General features: G+C 37.0%; 1 long non-coding RNA gene across 1 annotated transcript in view; it reads left to right on the top strand.

Annotated features, from left to right (window-relative positions):
- The first annotated feature begins 365 nt into the window (after positions 1-365).
- Positions 366-19169, top strand: part of LOC138845070 (uncharacterized) — a 38753-nt gene continuing 19949 nt past the window's right edge. Inside the window, exon 1 of the long non-coding RNA XR_011381797.1 lies at positions 366-643. This is a non-coding gene — a long non-coding RNA (uncharacterized lncRNA). The remainder of the gene's footprint in view (positions 644-19169) is intronic.

Raw genomic sequence — 19169 nt, 5'->3', positions numbered from 1 at the left:
GGCGACCCTGCTCTTGCAGTAGGTCCTCCGATTCACAGGCACTAGATCCAGAAGAGTTTCCTCTGCAATATTTTGCTGGTCCTTTTTCTGAGGATACCGTAACTACCCTTATATTAAACTAAATTTTCCCAGATTATCAGTGTGCGCCCTCACTATTCCGCCATCTTGGCTCTGCCCCCCTCAAAAAGCACTTTGACAGTGATTTCTTGGTTAAATTTCACCAGAATTCCACACCACTTTGTCCGGATATGCCTGGAGGAAAGCAGAAATATCTGGTCTGTTGTGGCTATCTCAATTCCAGATATTGCTATAGCTTCTGTGTTTCTGGAGTTTTCTAGAAATTATCAATGGACTTGATGGTTTTGAATGCATTTTAGCATGTAACATTTTGTTTTCTACAGGCAAATGCAAATTGGTTCCCATGGAGTCAAATCCTCCACACATTCAAATTTTTCTGGCAGAAAGCTTCAGAAACCCGAGCAAACATGATATTTGTGTTCATAAACTTGACGTTGGATCCACATGCCAAAAGAAAGATTGTGCTTTTCTCCAAAACCACTTTGACGGTGATTTTTCGGTTATATTTCACTTGAATTCTACACCAATTTGTCCGGATATGCCTGGAGGAAAGCAGAAATACCTGGTGAGTTGTGGGATTCTCAGTCCCAGATCTTTTACAGTCTCAATGTTTGTTTGTGTTTTCTGGACATTATCTATAGACTTTATGGTTTTGAATACATTTTAGCATGTAACTTTTTGTGTTCTACCATCAAATGCTAATTGGTTGCACATGGAGTCAAATCCTAAACACATTAGTGTTTTCCTGGCAGAAACCTTCAGAAACCCGAGCTAACATGATATTCGTGTTTATAAACTTGATGTTGGATCCACCTTCCAAAGAGAAAAACTGTGCTTTTCTCCAAAACCAATTTGACTGTGATTTTTTTGGTTCAATTTCACCCGAAATCCAAACCAGTTTTTCCAGATATGCCTGGAGGAAAGCAGAAATATCTGGTGTGTTGTGGCTATCTCATTCCCAGATCTTGCTACAGCCTCTGGGTTTGTTTGTGTTTTCTGAACATTATCTGTAGACTTTACGGTTTTGAATGCATTTTCGCATGTAACTTTTTGTTTTCTACCGGCAAAAGCTAATTGGTTCCACATGATGTCAACTTCTAGATTTTTCGAATTTTCCTGGCAGAAAGCTTCAGAAACACGAGTAAACATGATATTAGTGTTTGTAAACAAGACATTGGATCCACTTGAGGAACAGAAAGATTGTGTTTTTCTCCAAAACCACTTTGACGATGATTTTTGTGTTAAATTTCACCTGTATTAAACACCACTTGGTAAGGATATGTCTGGAGGAAAGCAGAAATATCTGTTGTATTGTGGCAATATCAGTCCGAGTTCTTGCTACAGCCTCTTGGTTTGTTTGTATTTTCTGGACAAAATCTACGGACTTGACGGTTTGGAAAGCATTTTAGCATGTAACTTTTTGTTTTCTACCGGCAACACTAATTGGTTGCACATGGAGTCAAATCCTCCACACATTAGATTATCCTGGCAGAAAGCTTCAGAAACCTGAGCAAACATGATTTTGCATTTATATACATGACATTGGATCCACTTGCTGAAGTGAAAGATTGTGGTTTTCTCCAAAACCACTTTTACGACGGTGATTTTTGGGTTAAATTGCACCCAACATCCATAAACTTTGTCTGGATATGCCTGGAGGAAAGCAGTAATATCTGGTGTGTTGTGGCTATCTCAATCCCAGATCTTGCTACAGCCTCTGTGTTTGTTTGGTTTTCTGGACAATATCTACTTACTTGACGGTTTTGAAACATTTTAGCATGTAACTTTTTGCTTTCTACAGGCAAATGCTAATTGGTTCCACATGGAGTCAAATCCTGCACACATTCGAGTTTCCTGGCAGAATGCTTCAGAAACCAAAGTAACATGGTATTTGCATTTATATACATGACATTGGATCCACTTGCTGAAAAGAAAGATTGTGCTTTTCTCCAAAACCACTTTGACGGTGATTTTTTGGTTAAATTTCACCTGAATTCCAAACCACTTTGTCCAGATATGCCTGGAGGAAAGCAGAAATATCTGATGTGTTGTGGCCATCTCAATCCCAGATTTTGCTACAGCCTCTGTGTTTGTTTGTGTTTTCTGGACATTAATACGGACTTTACTGTTTTGAATGCATTTTAGCATGTACTTTTTGTTTTCAGCGGGAAATCTAATTGGTTCCACATGGAGTCAAATCCTCCACACATTCGAGTTTTCCTGGCAGAAAGCTTCAGACCCGAACAAACAAGATATTTGTGTTTATAAACATTACATTGGATCCACTTGTCGAACAGAAAGATTGTACTTTTCTCCAAAACCACTTTGACAGTGATTTTTAGGTTAAATTTCTATTGTATTGCACACCACTTTGTCCGGATATGTCTGGAGAAAAGCAGAAATATCTGGTATGTTGTGGCTATCTCAGTCCCAGATCTTTCTACAGCCTCTGTGTTTGCTTGTGTTTTCCGCACATTATACACCGATTTTAGGGGTTTGAATGTATTTTAGCATGTAACTTTTGATTTTTGCTGGCAAGCACTAATTTTTGCACGTGGTGTCAAATCCTGCACACATTCGAGTTTTCTAGGCAATAAGCTTCAGAAACCCAAGAAAACATAATATTTCTGTTTTCAAACATGATATTGGATCCACTTACTGAACAGAAAATTGTGCTTTTCTCCAAAACCACTTTGAAGGATATTTTTTGATTAAATTTCATCCGAATTCCACAATACTTTGTCCAGATCTGCCTGGATGAAAGCAGAAATATCAAGGGTGTTGTGGCTATTGGAATCCTAGGTCTTGCTACAGCTCTGTGTTTGTTTGTGTTTTCTGGACATTATCTACGGACTTGAGGTTTTGAGTGAATTTTAGCATGTAACATTTTGTTTTCTACCGGCAAACACTAACTGGTTCCACATGCAGTCAAATCCTCCACACTCTCAAGCTTTCTTGGCAGAAAGCTTCAGAAACCATAGAAAACATGATACTTGTGATTGTAAACATGACATTAGATCCACTTGCTGAAGAGAAAATTGTGCTTTTCTCCAAAACCACTTTGACGGTGTTTGTTATATTTCTACAAATTCCACACCACTTTTTCCGGATATGCCTGGAGGAAAGCAGAAATATCTTGTGTATTGTGGCTATCTCAATCCTGATCTTGCTACAGCCTCTGTGTTTGTGTTTTCTGGACATTATTACGAACTTTAGGTTTTGAACGAATTTTATAATGTAACTGTCTGTTTTCTACTGTCAAACACTAGAAGGTCCACATGTAGTCAATCCTCCACACATTTGGGTTTTCCAGGCAGAAAACTTCAGAAACTCAAGCAAACATTATATTTATGTGTCTAAACATGACATTGGATCCACTTGCCGAATGGAAATAATTTGATTTTCTCCAAAACCACTTTGAAGGTGGTATTTTGGTTAAATTTCACCCGAGTTCCACAACACTTTGTCTAGATTTGCATGGATGAAAGCAGAAATGCCTGGTGTGTTGTGGATATCTCAATCCAAGATCTTGCTATAACCTCTGTATTTGTTTGTGTTTTCTGGACATCATCTACGGACTTTAAGGTTTTGAGTGAATTTTATAATCTAACTTTTAGTTTTCTGCTGACAAACCCTAATTGGTTCCACATGGAGTCAAATCCTCCACATATTCGAGTTTTCCTGGCAAAAAGCTTCAGAAACCCATGAAAATAGGACATTTCTGTTTGTAAACATGATACTGGATCCACTTGCCGTAGAGAAAGATTGTGCTTTTCCCCAAAACCTCTTTGAAGGTGATTTTTTGGTTAAATTTCACCCGAATTCCACAACACTTTGTCTAGATATTCCTGGATGAAAGCAGAAATATGTGGTGTGTTGTGTCTATGTCAATCACAGATCTTGCTGCAGCCTCTGTGTTTGTGTGTAATGGACATTATCTACGGACTTTGCGGGTTGGAGATTATTTTACCATGTAACTTTTGTTTTTCTGCTGGCAAGCACTAATTGGTTGCACATGGATTCAAATCATCCTCATATTTGATGTTTCTAGGCAGAAAGCTTCAGACACCAGATAACACATAATATTTCTGTTAGGAGACATGACATTGGATCCACTTGCTGAAGAGAAACATTGTGCATTTCCCAAAACCACTTTCATGGTGATTTTTTGGTTAAATCTCATCCAAATTCCACAACACTTTGTCTAGATATGCCTGGATGAAAGCAGAAATATCTGGTGTGTTGTGCCTATGTCAATCCTAGGTCTTGCTACTGCCTCTGTGTTTGTTTGTGTTTTCTGGACATTATCTACAGACATGACAGTTTTGAATTCATTTTAGCATGTAACTTTTAGTTTTCTGCTGGCAAATACTAATTGGTTGCACATAGAGTCAAATCCTTCACACATTTGAGTTTTATAGGCAGAAAACTTCAGAAACCCAAGCAAACATGATATTTGTGTTTGTAAACATGTCATTGGATCCACATGCCGAACAGAAATATTGTGCTTTTCACCAAAACATCTTTGACGGTGATTTTTGGGTTAAATTTCACCCAAATTCCACAACACTTTGTCCGGATATGCCTGGAGGAAAGCAGAAATATCCAGTGTGTTGTGGCTATCTCAATCCCAGATCTTGCTACAGCCTCTGTGTATTTTTGTGTTTTCTGGACATTTTCTAAGGACTTTACGGTTTTGAGTGAATTTTAGCATGTAATTTTTGCTTTTCTGTCGGCCCACCCTAATTGGTTCAACATGGAATCAATTCCTCCACACATTCGTGTTTTCTAAGCAGAAAGCTTCAGAAACCTGTGTAAACATGATATTTGCTTTTGTAAACATGACACTGGATTCACTTGCTGAAAGAAAGATTCCAATTTCCTCCAAAACAATTTTCATGGTGATTTTTCGGTTAAATTTCACCCAAATTCCACACCACTTTGTCTGGATATGCCTGGAGGAAAGCAGAAATATCTGGTGTGTTGTGGGTATGTCAATCCTAGATCTTGCTACAGCCTCTGTGTTTGTTTGTGTTTTCTGGACATTATCTATGGACTTTATGGTTTTGAGTGAATTTTATAATCTTTTAGTTTTGTGCTGGGAAACGCTAAATGGTTCCACAAGGAGTCAAATACTCCACACATTCGAGTTTTCCTGGCAGAAAGCTCCAGAAACCTGAGCAAAAATGCTATTTGTGTTCATAAACATGACCTTGGATCCATTCACCGAAGCGGAAGAGTGTGCTTTTCTCCAAAACCACTTTGACAGTGATTTTTGGGTTAAATTTCACCCAAATTCCACAACTCTTTGTCCGGATATGCCTGGATGAAAGCAGAAATATCTGATGTGTTTTGGCTATCTCAATCCCAGATCTTGCTACAGCCTCAGTGTTTGTTTGTGTTTTCTGGACATTACCTATGGTCTTTACGGTTTTGAGTGAATTTTAGCATGTAATTTTTGCTTTTCTGTCGGCAAACCCTAAATGGTTCAACATGGAGTCAATTCCTCCACACATTCGTGTTTTCTAAGCAGAATGCTTCAGAAACCTGTGCAAACATGATATTTGCTTTTGTAAACATGACACTAGATTCACTTGCTGAAAGAAAGATTCCAATTTCCTCCAAAACAATTTTCATGGTGATTTTTTGTTAAATTTCACCCGAATTCCACATCACTTTGACCGCATATGCCTGGAAGAAAGCAGAAATATCTGGTGTGTTGTGGCTATCTCAATCCGAGATCTTGCTACAGTCTCTGTGTTTGTGTTTTCTGGACATTATCTACAGACTTTACGGTTTTCAATGCATTTTAGCATGTAACTTTTAGTTTTCTGCAGGCAAATGCTAATTGGTTGCACATGGAGTCAAATCCTCCACACATTCGAGTTTTCCTGGTAGAAAGCTTCAGAAACCCATACAAACATGATATTTGTGTTTGTAAACATGGCATTGATTCAACTTGCCGAACAGAAAGACTGTGCTTTTCTCCAAAACCACTTTGATGGTGATTTTGGGTTTATATTTCATGCGAAATCCACACCACTTTGTCCGGATATTCCTGGAGGAAAGCAGAAATATCCAGTGTATTGTGGCTATCTCAGGCCCAGATCTTCCTACAGCCTCTGTGTTTGTGTTTTCTGAACATTATCTATGGACTTGACGGTTTTTAATGCATTTTAGCATGTAACTTTTTGCTTTCTACCAGCAATTGCTAATTTGTTGCACATGGAGTCAAATACTCCACACATTAGATTTTCCTGGCTGAGAGCTTCAGAAACCTGATAAAACATGCTATTTCTGTTTGTAAACATGACATTGTATCCACTTGCTGAAGAGAAAGATTGTGCTTTTCTCCAGAACCACTTTGACGGTGATTTTTTGATTTAATTTCACCCGAATTCCACAACACTTTGTCCGGAAATGCCTGGAGGAAAGCAGAAAATTCTGGTATGTTGTGGTTATCTCAATCCGAGATCTTGCTACAGTCTCCATGTTTCTTTGTGTTTTCTGGACATTACCTATGGACTTTACGCATTTGAATGCATTTTAGCATGTAACTTTTTGTTTTCTACCTGCAAATGCTAATTGGTTCCACATGCAGTCAACTCTTAGATACATTCGAATTTTCCTGGCACAAAGCTTCAGAAACCTGAGCAAACATGATATTTTATTTTTTAACATGACATTGCATCCATTTGCTGAATAGAAAGATTGGGCTTTTCTCCAAAACCGCTTTGACGGTGATTTTTTGGTTAAATTTCACCCGAATTCCACAACACTTTGTCCAGATCTGCCTGGATGAAAGCAGAAATATCGGGGGTGTTGTGGCTATCTCAATCCCAGATCTTGCTACATCCTCTGTGTTTGTTTGTGTTTTCAGGACATCATCTACGGACTTAAGGTTTTGAGTGAATTTTAGCATGTAACTTTTTGTTTTCTGCTGGCCAACACTAATTGGTTCCACATGCAGTCAAATCCTCCACACATTCAAGTTTTCTAGGCAGAGAGCTTCAGAAACCTGAGAAAACATGATATTTGTGTTTGTAAACATGACATTAGATCCACTTGCAGAAGAGATAATTGTGCTTTTCTCCAAAACCACTTTCACGGTGATTTTTTTGGTTAAATTTCACCCGAATTCCACACTACATTGTCCAGATATGCCTGGATGAAAGGAGAAATATCTTGTTTGTTGTGGCTATCTCACTCCTGATCTTGCTACAGCCTCTGTGTTTGTTTGTGTTTTCTGGACATTATTACGAACTTTAGGTTTTGACAAATTTTATAATGTTACTTTCTGTTTTCTGCTGTCAAACACTAGTAGGTTCCACATGGAGTCAATCCTCCACACATTTGGGTTCTCTAGGAAGAAAACTTCACCACATTTTCTGGATATGCCTGGATGAAAGCTGAAATATCTGGTGTGTTGTGGCTATCTCAATTCTGATCCTCCTACAGCCTCTGTGTTTTTTTGTGTTTTCTGGACATTAATAAGGACTTTACTATTTTGAATGCATTTTAGCATGTAACTTTTTGTTTTCTGCTGCCAAATGCTAATTGATTGCACATGGAGTCAAATCCTCCAAACATTCAAGTTTTCCTGGCAGAAAGCTTCAGAAACTTGAAAAAACATGGTATTTGTGTGTATAAACATGACATTAGATCCACTTGCCGAAGTGAAAGATTGTGCTTTTCTCCAAAACCGCTTTCACCTTGATTTTTTGGTTAAATTTCACCCAAATTCCACACTACATTGTCCGGATATGCCTATATGAAAGCAGAAATATATTCTGTGTTGTGGCTATCTCAATCCTGATCTTGTTACAGCCTCTGTATTTGTATTTTCTGGACATTATCTACAAACCTTAGGTTTTGAATGAATTTTATAATGTAACTTTTTGTTTTCTGCTGGCAAACACTAGTAGGTTCCACATAGAGTCAATCCTCCACACATTTGTGATTTCTAGACAGAGAGCTTCAGAAACCAAAGCAAACATTATATATTTGTGTGTAAACATGACATTGGATCCACTTGCCGAATAGAAAGAATTTGCTTTTCTCCAAAATCACTTTGAAGGTGATTTTTTGGTTAAATTTCACCCGAATTCCACCTCCACCTTGTCAGGATATGTCTGGAGGAATGCAGAAATATCTGGTGTGTTGTGGCTATGTCAATCCCAGATCTTGCTACAGCCTCTGTGTTTGTTTGGTGTTCTAGACATTATCTACGGACTTTACGGGTTTGAGATTATTGAAGCATGTCATATTTGTTTTTCTGATGGCAAGCACTAATTGGTTGCACATGGATTCAAATCATCCACACATTCAATTTTTCTAGGAAGAAAACTTCAGACACCAAATAAAACATAATATTTCTGTTAGTGCACATGATTTTGGATCCACTTGCCAAAGACAATGATTGTGCTTTTCCTAAAACAAGTTTGATGGTGATTTTTTGGTTAAATTTCACCTGAATTCCACACCACTTTGTCTGGATATGCCTGGAGGAAAGCAGAAATATCTGGTGGCTTGTGACTGTCTCAATCCCAGAACATGCTACAGCCTCTGTGTTTGTTTGTGTTTTCTGGACATTATCTATGGACTTTATGGTGTTGAGTGAATGTTATAATGTTTTAGTTTTGTGCTGGGAAATGCTAAATGGTTCCACAAGGAGTCAAATACTCCACACATTCGAGTTTTCCTGGCAGAAAGCTCCAGAAACCTGAGCAAACATGCTATTTGTGTTCATAAACATGACCTTGGATCCATTCGCCAAAGAGGAAGAGTGTGCTTTTCTCCAAAACCACTTTGACAGTGATTTTTGGGGTAATTTCACCCAAATTCCACAACACTTGGTCCAGATATGCCTGGAGGAAAGCAGAAATATCTGTTGGGTTGTGACTGTCTAAATCCCAGATCTTGCTACAGCCTCAGTGTTTGTTTGTGTTTTCTGGACATTATCTATGGACTTTATGGTGTTGAGTGAATGTTATAATGTTTTAGTTTTGTGCTGGGGAATGCTAATTGGTTCCACAAGGTGTCAAATACTCCACATATTGGAGTTTTCCTGGCAGAAAGCTCCAGAAACCTGAGCAAACACTCTATTTGTGTTTGTAAACATGACCTTGGACCCATTCGCCGAAAAGTAAGAGTGTGCTTTTCTCCAAAACCACTTTGACAGTGATTTTTTGGATAAATTTCACTCGAATTCCACAACACTTTGTCCAGATATGCCTGGATGAAAGCAGAAATATCTGGTGAGTTGTGTCTATGTCAATCCTAGTTCTTGCTACAGCCTCTGTGTTTGTTTTTGTTCTCTGGACATTATCTATGGTCTTTACGGTTTTGAGTGAATTTTAGCATGTAATTTTTGCTTTTCTGCCAGCAACCCCAAATTGGTTCCACATGGAGTCAAATCCTCCACACATTCGAGTTATCTAGCCAGAAAGCTTCAGAAACCTGTGCAAACATGATATTTGCCTTTGTAAACATGACACTGGATTCACTTGCTGAAAGAAAGATTCCAATTTCCTCCAAAACAATTTTGATGGTGATTTCTTGGTTAAATTTTACCCGAATTCTACTCCAGTTTGTCTGGATATGCCTGAATGAAAGCAGAAATATCTGGTGGGTTGTGACTGTCACAATCCCATATCTTGCTACAGCCTCTGTGTTTGTTTGTGTTTTCTGGACATTATCTATGGACTTACAGTTTTGAGTGAATTTTATAATCTTTTAGTTTTCTGCTGGCAAACGCTAATTGGTCCACACGGAGTCAAATACTCCACACATTCGAGTTTTCCTGGCAGAAAGCTCCAGAAACCTGAGCAAACATGCTATTTGTGTTTGTAAACATGACCTAGGATCCATTCGCCGAAGAGGAAGAGTGTGCTTTTCTCCAAAACCACTTTGACAGTCATTGTTTTGGTTAAATTTCACCCAAATTCCACAACAATTTGTCCAGATATGCCTGGATGTAAGCAGAAATATCTGGTGAGTTGTGTCTATGTCAATCCTAGTTCTTGCTACAGCCTCAGTGTTTGTTTGTGTTTTCTGGACATTATCTAAGGACTTTATGGTTTTGAATGCAGTTTAGCATGTAACCTTTTTGTTTTCTGCTGGCAAACGCTGATTGGTTGCACATGGAGTCAAATCCTCCACACATTCGAGTTTTCTAGGCAGAAAGTTTCAGAAACCTGTGCAAACATGATATTTGCTTTTGTAAACATGACACTGGATTCACTTGCTGAAAGAAAGATTCCAATTTCCTCCAAACAATTTTGATGGTGATTTCTTTGTTAAATTTTACCTGAATTCCACACCACTTTGACCGGATATGCCTGGAAGAAAGCAGAAATATCTGGTGTGTTGTGGCTATCTCAATCTGAGATCTTGTTATAGCCTCTGTGTTTGTGTTTTCTTGACATTATCTACGAAATTTAGGTTTTGAACGAATTTTATAATATAACTTTTTGTTTTCTGCGCTCAAACGCTAATTGGTTGCACATGGACTAAAATCCTCCACACATTCAAGTTTTCTAGGCAGAAAGCTTCAGAAATCTAAGCAAACATGATATTTTGTTTGTAAACATGACATTGGATCCACAAGCCAAAGAGAAAGTTTGTGCTTTTCCCAAAACAACTTTGATGATGATTTTTGGGTTAAATTTTACCCAAATTCCACATTTTGTGAGGATATGCCTGGAGGAAAGCAGAAATATCTGGTGAGTTGTGGCTATGTCAATCTCAGATCTTGCTACAGCCTCTGCATTTGTGTATTCTGGGCATTATCTAGTGACATTAGGTTTTGATTGAATTTTACCATGTAACTTTTTGTTTTCTTCCCGCAAAAGCTAACTGTTTCCACATGGAGTCAAATCTTCCACACATTCTTGTTTCCTAGGCAGAAAGCTTCAGGAACACGAGAAAACATAATATTTCTTTTTGCAAACATGACATGGGATCTACTTGCTGAAGAGAAAGATTTTGCTTTTCTCCAAAACAATTTTGATGGTGATTTTTTGGTTAAATTTTACCCGAATTCTACACCAGTTTGTCTGGATATGCCTTGATGAAAGCAGAAATATCTGCTGTGTTTTGTGTATCTCAATCCCAGATCTTGCTACAGTCTCTGTGTTTTTTTGTGTTTTGTGGACATTATGTATGGTCTTTACAGTTTTCAGTGAAGTTTAGCATGTAATTTTTGCTTTTCTGCCGGCAAACACGAATTGGTTGCACATGGCGTCAAATCCTCCACACATTCAAGTTTTCTAGGCAGAAAGCTTCAGAAATCTAAGCAAACATGATATTTTGTTTGTAAACATGACATTGGATCCACAAGCCAGAGAAAGTTTGTGCTTTTCCCAAAACAACTTTGATGATGATTTTTGGGTTAAATTTTACCCAAATTCCACATTTTGTGAGGATATGCCTGGAGGAAAGCAGAAATATCTGGTGAGTTGTGGCTATGTCAATCTCAAATCTTGCTATAGCCTCTGCGTTTGTTTTTGTATTCTGGGTATTATCTAGTAACATTAGGTTTTTATTGAATTTTACCATGTAACTTTTTGTTTTCTTCCCGCAAAAGCTAACTGTTTCCACATGGAGTCAAATCGTCCACACATTTTGCAAACATGACATGGGATCTACTTGCTGAAGAGAAAGATTTTGCTTTTCTCCAAAACAATTTTGATGGTGATTTTTTGATTAAATTTCAACCTAATATTTGTCTGTGTAAACATGACATTGGATCCACTTGCTGGACAGAAAGATTTGCTTTTCTCCAACACCACTTTGACGGTGATTTTTTGATTAAATTTCACCTGAGTTCCACAACACTTTGTCCAGATATACCTGGATGTAAGCAGAAATATCTGGTGTGTTGTGGCTATCTCAACCCTAGATCTTGCTACAGCCTCTGTGTTTGTTTTTGTTTTCTGGACTTTATCTACGGACTTTATGGTTTTGAATGCAGTTTAGCATGTAACCTCTTTGTTTTCTGCTGTCAAACGCTGATTGCTTGCACATGGAGTCAAATCCTCCACACATTCGAGTTTTCCTGGCAGAAAAGTTCAAAAATCTGAGTAAATATGATATTTTTGTTTGTAAACATGACAATGGTTCCACTTGTGAAAGCGAAAGATTGTGCTTTTCTCCAAAACCACTTTGACGGTGATTTTTTCGTTAAATTTCACCTGAATTCCACACCACCTTGTCTGGCTATGCCTAGATGAAAGCAGAAATATCTGGTGTGTTGTGGCTATCTCAATCTGAAAATCTTGCTATAGCCTCTGTTTTTTTTTTCTTTTTTTTCTGGACATTATCTTCCGACTTTACGGGTTTGACAGAATTTTAGCATGTAAGTTTTGGTTTTCTGCTGGCAAACTCTAATTGGTTGCACATGGAGTCAAATGCTCCACACATTTGAGTTTTCTAGGCAGAAAACTTCAGAGATCCGAGAAAACATGGTATATGTCTTTGTAAACATTACCTTGCATCCACTTACAAAAAAGAAAATTTGTAATTTCCTCCAAAACCATGTTGATGGTGATTTTTTGCTTAAATTTCACCCAAATTCCACACCTTGTCCAGATATGCATGGATGAATGCAGAAATATCTGGTCTGTTGTGGATACATCCCATATCTTGCTACAGCCTCTGTGTTTGTTTGTGTTTTCTGGACATTATCTACCGACTTTACAGTTTTGAGAGAATATTAGCATGTAACCTTTGGTTTTCTGCTAGGAAAGGCTAATTGGTTCCACATGGATTCAAATCCTGTGTACATTCAAGTTTTCCTAGCAGAAAGCTTCAGAAACCTGAGTAAGCATGATATTTTGTTTGTACACATGACATTGGATCTACTTGCTGAAGAGAAAGATTGTGCTTTTCCCAAAACCACTTTGATGATGATTTTTGGGTGAAATTTCACCTGAATTCCACAACAGTTTGTCTGGATATGCCTGGAGGAAAGCAGAAATATCTGTTGAGTTGTGGCTATGTCAATCCTAAGTCTTGCTACAACCGTTGCATTTGTATGTGTGTTCTGGACATTATATAGGGACATTTGGTTTTGAGTGAATTTTACCATGTAACTTTTTGTTTTCTGCCCACAACACTAATTGATTCCACATGGAGTCACATCCTCCACACATTCAAGTTCTCCTGGCAGAAAGCTTCAGAAACCCGAGGAAACATGATATTTGTGTTTGTAAACATGTCAGTGGTTCCACTTGCCTAAGAGAAAGATTGTGCTTTTCTCCAAAACAACTGTGATGGTGATTTTTTGGTTAAATTTCACCCAAATTCCACACCACTTTGTCTGGATATGCCTGGAGGAATGCAGAAATATCTGGTGTGTTGTGGCTATCTCAATCCAAGATCTGGTTACTGGTTACTGACTTAAAACCTATGTGAAACTGGTATCAATTATAAGCTAGTATCAATAATCTAGTATCAGTAAACTAGTATCAATTATAATATTGACAATACCAGTTACAATCTTAACAATTCCAATTATAATCTTGACATTAATCCAGGTATTGATTTTAATCATACGTAGAACATAGACAAATTGCATTTTTATCATTAATCTATGTTTAGTCTATCTGTTTCCAAGCTTGAGCGATCCTGCTAGGGGGTTTCTGTGCTCTGCCAAGTGTGATGTAGTGGGCTGCTATTATTCAACTGTTTTAGATCATAGTTTCAGAGCAGAATCTCATGGTGTGTGGGGGGGCACCTTTCCAGAATGGAGTCTCAAGTGCTCCAAACTGGAGTCCCTACTGTTAAGGTGTTACTTCAAGATATTAACGCTTTATCAGTTATATAGTTTGCAAATATTTTCTACCACTATTCACTTTGCTTAGTGTTTCCTTTGCAGCACAAATCTTCTAAGCCTGATGTAATCCCTTTTGTCTCTTTCTGCTTTCATTGCCTGTGCTTCTGGGGTCTTTTCCAAGAAGTCTTTCCTATGCCAATATCTTGCAGAGTTTTCCCAATGTTTTCCTCTAGTAATATGTTGATATCAGGTCATAGATTTAGATTCATGATGAGTTGTGAGTTGATTTTTGTATGGGTGTAAGTACAGGTTTTGTTTCATATGTCTGCATGTTGAGATCCAATTTTCCCAACACTATTTGTTGAAGAGACTGTCCTTTCTCCAGGGATTGATTTTAGCTGGTTTGTCAAAGACTAGTTGGTTGTAGCTGCATGGATTAATTTTTTTGGTTTATATTTTGTTTCATTGGTATACATGTCTTTTTTTCTTCCAGTCGCAGGCTATTTTGTTTGTAACTGTCCTGTAGTATGTCTTGAAATCTGGTCTTCTGATACTTCCAATTTTTTCTTGTTTAATGTTGCTTTAGTTATTTGGGGGTCTCTTGTGTTTCTACACAAATTTTAGCATTCTTTTTTCTAGATCTGAGAAGAATGTTCTTGAGTTTTGATTGGGATCTCATTGAATCTATAAATCACCTTGGGTAGTATAAACATTTTGATGATATTAATTTTTCCAGTGCACAAACATGAAATATTTTTCCATTTTTTTGTGTGTTCTTCTATTTCTTCCTTTAATGTTTTGTAATTTTCATTGTTAAAATCTTTCAAATTCTTAGTTACATTTATTCCAAGGTATTTAATTTTTTAGTAGGTATTATGGTTGGTATTGTGCTTACAAGTTCTCAGCCTGGACTCATCATATACAAATATATTTAGCTTATCCAATTCCCAAAGGATTCAAAGTTCACTTTTTTGGTACATTATAAAAATTATAAAAGGAGTTGTTAATTATCCATCCCAGATAATAATTCCTGTCAGATCATTCATAGAAAGATACAATTATAAATGTGGATGTTAATTATAAGTGTAGGTGTTGATGAATCTGCCATAGTTTACTGTGGTATTTTTGGTTAAATTTTAAATCATTTCTGATTGCAAACTGATGAGTATCATAACATTTGTGGCAGTGAAGTGTGTTCATAACTTACATTCCTACTTTCTCTGAATTCTGAATGATTCAAGCTGGACATGGAAAGAAGTCAAAATGTAAGCTTTCTAGCCCACAGAGTTGTTGGTCTTGGTGCTTAGCAACAAAGATTCCCTTCCATTGCCCTAGTACATTACATTGCATCGTTACCTAGTCACTTACAGAGTACAGGTTTTTTGCTAAATTTACAGTATAAAACAGGGCAGACAAGAACTCATGTTCTCTCATAGGCATCCTAGAAAAGTGCTAAATAAAGAAAAGGGGGGGTGGTAGCTCATTGCCTCTTTCCAATATCTCCATTCATGCAAGTCATTCATAAATCCCACATAGAGGAACAAGTGAGCAGGGGTCAGGAGCAGTGCTCTAATGATAAGGAATTTTACTTTGTGGAGGGGGTTGTATCCTTGTCAGCTTACATTCAAAAAAGATACTCTGTCCCAGGAAAACAAGAAGACTAGGAAAGTCAGCATACCCAAATTATTTCTTTTAATTTTAAAGACTCTCTTGTGTTCAACTGTGGTCACTATGTTAAAAGGAATATTTAGAAGAATGTGAAAATTTTGAATGTTGAGCAAGGAGTTGCTCTCCTATGACACGGGTGAATCTATTGTAAGAACAATATGCATGAGTACATTCTTATAGAATATTTCAGCAGTGGTTTTTGATTTCTTACAGATTTGAGTTTTATAAAATGATGCCAAGTCATAATATTTACTTGTTTACTCAAGAGACACAAATATTTTCCTTTAAAGTGAAGAAACAAATTGTAAATCTTGAGAAGCAATTAATTCTAGTATGTGGTAATTTGCAGTAACCAGTAAGGATGGCTAAAATACAAATTTAAAATGCAAACCAAGAAGTGAAAAATGTTTTTGTTCCTTTAAAAATGAACATTACAAATTCTCTCCTTAAAATATATTTCACCAGTGACGTGGCTCACAAGGCTAATCCTCTGCCTGCAGTGCTGGCACCCAGGTTCTAGTCCCAGTTGGGGTGCTGGTTCTGTCCTGGTTGTTCCTCTTCCAGTCCATCTCTCTGCTGTGGCCCAGGAGAGCAGTGGAGGATGGCCCAAGTGCTTGGGCCCTGCACCCACATGGGATATCGGGAGGCCATGGTGGCCATTTGGGGGGGTGAACCAATGGAAGGAAGACTTTCCCTCTGTCTCTCTCTCTCACTGTCTAACTCTGCCTGGCAAAAAATAAATAAATAAATAAATAATGCTTTGTACACTCTCAGTTCTTATTCTGAAGATGTTAAAGTGTATCACATTTTTATTGAGAAGCAAAGAAAAATGTTTCATTTTAGAATATTAAAAACATACAATTTTAAATTTTGCTGAACAGTTTGTAATAGTTGAATTTGTATTTTTAGGCATAAATATGTTTTATTCTTGATGTATTATGACAGATATATTATTTTAATGGTAGTGGAATGTATGAGATAAATGATCCAACAGATTTGTTTTCATTAGATCAAACTTTCCATGGGGTACCTAAACTTAGAATGAGTTTGATATCACAACACTATTTACATTCTCTGTAAGAAAAATAAAGGATATTTGTCAATAGATTTCAAATCACAGAATGAGATAGTCCAATTATTTTTGGTTCTCAGTGATGTATTGCTGTGTTTTATAACACCATGCATTCATGAAAAATAGATATTTATTCAAAAGTTCACATTTGTACCAATTTCTTTTCTGTAGGTCTAAAATTTTTCTAAAGGTCAATCTTTCTGTAAAAAGTTCATATGTGTTGCCTGATGTAATCAATTTTTTTCTAGATTTATTTTTATTTATTTGAAAGACAGAGTTACATAGACAGGTAGAGACAGAGAGAAAAGTCTTCAATCTGCTGGTTCACTTCCCAATTGGCTGCAAAAGCCAGAGCTGAGCTGATCTGAAGCCCAGAGCTGGGTGCTTTTCTCAGGTCTCCCACATGGGTGCAGGGGCCCAAGGACTTGAGCCATCCTCTGATGCTTTCCCAGGTGCATTAGCAAGGAGCCAGGTCAGAATTGGAGCAACTGGGACTCAAACCAGCACCCATATGGGATGCTGGGACCATAGGCCGGGGTTTTAACATGCTGTGCCACAGCACTGGCCTCTGAATTCAATTTCTAAAGTGTATACACTGACAAGAAGAATTACACAAAGTACACTCATCTAACAAGGCATATCTTTGCTAAATTTAAAGACAATGGCTTTACCTGCTACACCTAATGCTAGGCTTAAGTATTTGGTTTGGAGCAATACTCATCTTCAGTTTTCATAGGTTTTATCAGAAAGTATTTGATAGTAAATCCTTTTAGTGAATATATGAAATAGATCAAACATTGAATTTGTGAAAAAAAAATGCTGCCATTCAGATCATGCCAAGTCTAAGGCTTTGCCACTTCATGATTATATACCCTTGGGCAAACCAGTTACTTACCTCTTCATGCCTCAGTTGCATTTTCTTTAAAGTTAAGATAACAGGAGCTACCTCCATTTTTCTGGAAACATAAAATTCTGGAAACATCACCTGGAATAAAATAAATGTTAGCAATTATTATTATTATCTATTCACATTTTCCTAAATAAAGGTATTTAAATATCTGTGCCTTTATGCTTAATGTTGTAGTGTACACATTTAGATACAACTCAAAATTTATTTGAAATTATATACATTCAATTTTTGTAAAACTTCATATTTTGCTTGACATTGTAACTCAAACATTGTAACTCAATTCATTTTAATTTGATGAGTGAGCCATTTCTTATCTAATTCCCTAGATAACATAACTTATTCACTCATTTGTGCTTTGTGATGATACCTGCTTCTTTTTCAAAACAGTAACTAAACTGCATCATTTTAGGTCATAAATAAATAAATAGAGTAAATTGGTATTTAAAGAAAGGGACTATTCTTTGGCAGTAATCTTAAACTAGCATATTGATGCACATTGGTAAATGCATTGGAGACTTGCTAATTGTGTATGTGCATTTATGAATGTATGTAGGGTACATGGGTGTGTGTGTGTGTATGTGTGTGTGTGCTCAATTTAAAGCTACACTAAAATTGTAGCATTATACAAAGAAATAATTCTAGAAAATCATGGTTTGCAATAATTTTTACTCTTTGGAGATTATGATGTTTAGATGATGCCTAAAAAGTTCCTGTGAATTTTTTTCAGAATTCTAGTAATATACAACACTGAAATTCATACAGAAGGGGAAAATGGTTGGGTTCAAAGATATCATTAGACTATAGAACCAATCAGCCATAATTCAGGCCCCCAAATTAAACTACTTGTATGAGAAAATTTAAGTAGTTGTATTGATGTCACATATTGTTTGCAAACAAACGTATCTTTTTAAAAATTATTTATTTATTTATTTGAAAGCCAGATTTACACAGAGAGAGAAGAGGCAGAAAGGAGAGAGAGAGGTCTTCCATCTGCTGGTTCCCTCCCCAATTGGCTGCAATGACTAGAGCTGCACTGACCCAAAGCCAGGAGCCAGGAGCTTCTTCTGGGTCCTCCATGTGAGTTCTGGGGCTCATGGACTTGGACCGTCTTCCAGTGCTTTCCCAGGCCTTAGCAGAGAGCTGGCTCAGAAGTGGAGCAGCCGAGACTCGAACCAGCATCCATTTGGGATGCTAGCAGTGCCAGGCTGCAGCTTTACCCACTATGCCACAGTGCCAACCCCAAATGTATCTTAATATAACTGTATTTGATAAACACATAACATTAGTGTTGAAAGAATAAATACTTATAAACCTCAATGAAGGCAATTTGTCATTAGGTAACAAAACCATGAAATACTATTCAATTGATTTCTAGTCCAGATATTTTTATAAAGAAATTTTAAACAGAATTATATTGATGCCAAAATATTCACAATAGAATGATTCCCAAAAGTGCAAACATATGGTAATCATTTACATTGGATGATGCTTGATAAAATTCATCCATAAATTTAATGTAGTCTATCATTTAATAAATCCTTTAAATTAATTGAATTAGTTGAGGATATGCTTTGAATAGTGTCTATAAAAAGTGTAGGGCAATAATTTATACTGACAATCATTTAATGTGTAGAAATCAATGCCCATAATGTTAATTGTATGAT

The sequence above is a fragment of the Oryctolagus cuniculus genome, chromosome 13, assembly GCF_964237555.1.
Source record: "Oryctolagus cuniculus chromosome 13, mOryCun1.1, whole genome shotgun sequence".
Classification (NCBI taxonomy): domain Eukaryota; kingdom Metazoa; phylum Chordata; class Mammalia; order Lagomorpha; family Leporidae; genus Oryctolagus; species Oryctolagus cuniculus.
Note: the sequence above shows the minus strand (reverse complement) of the source record. Positions and strands in the feature narration are given on the sequence as shown.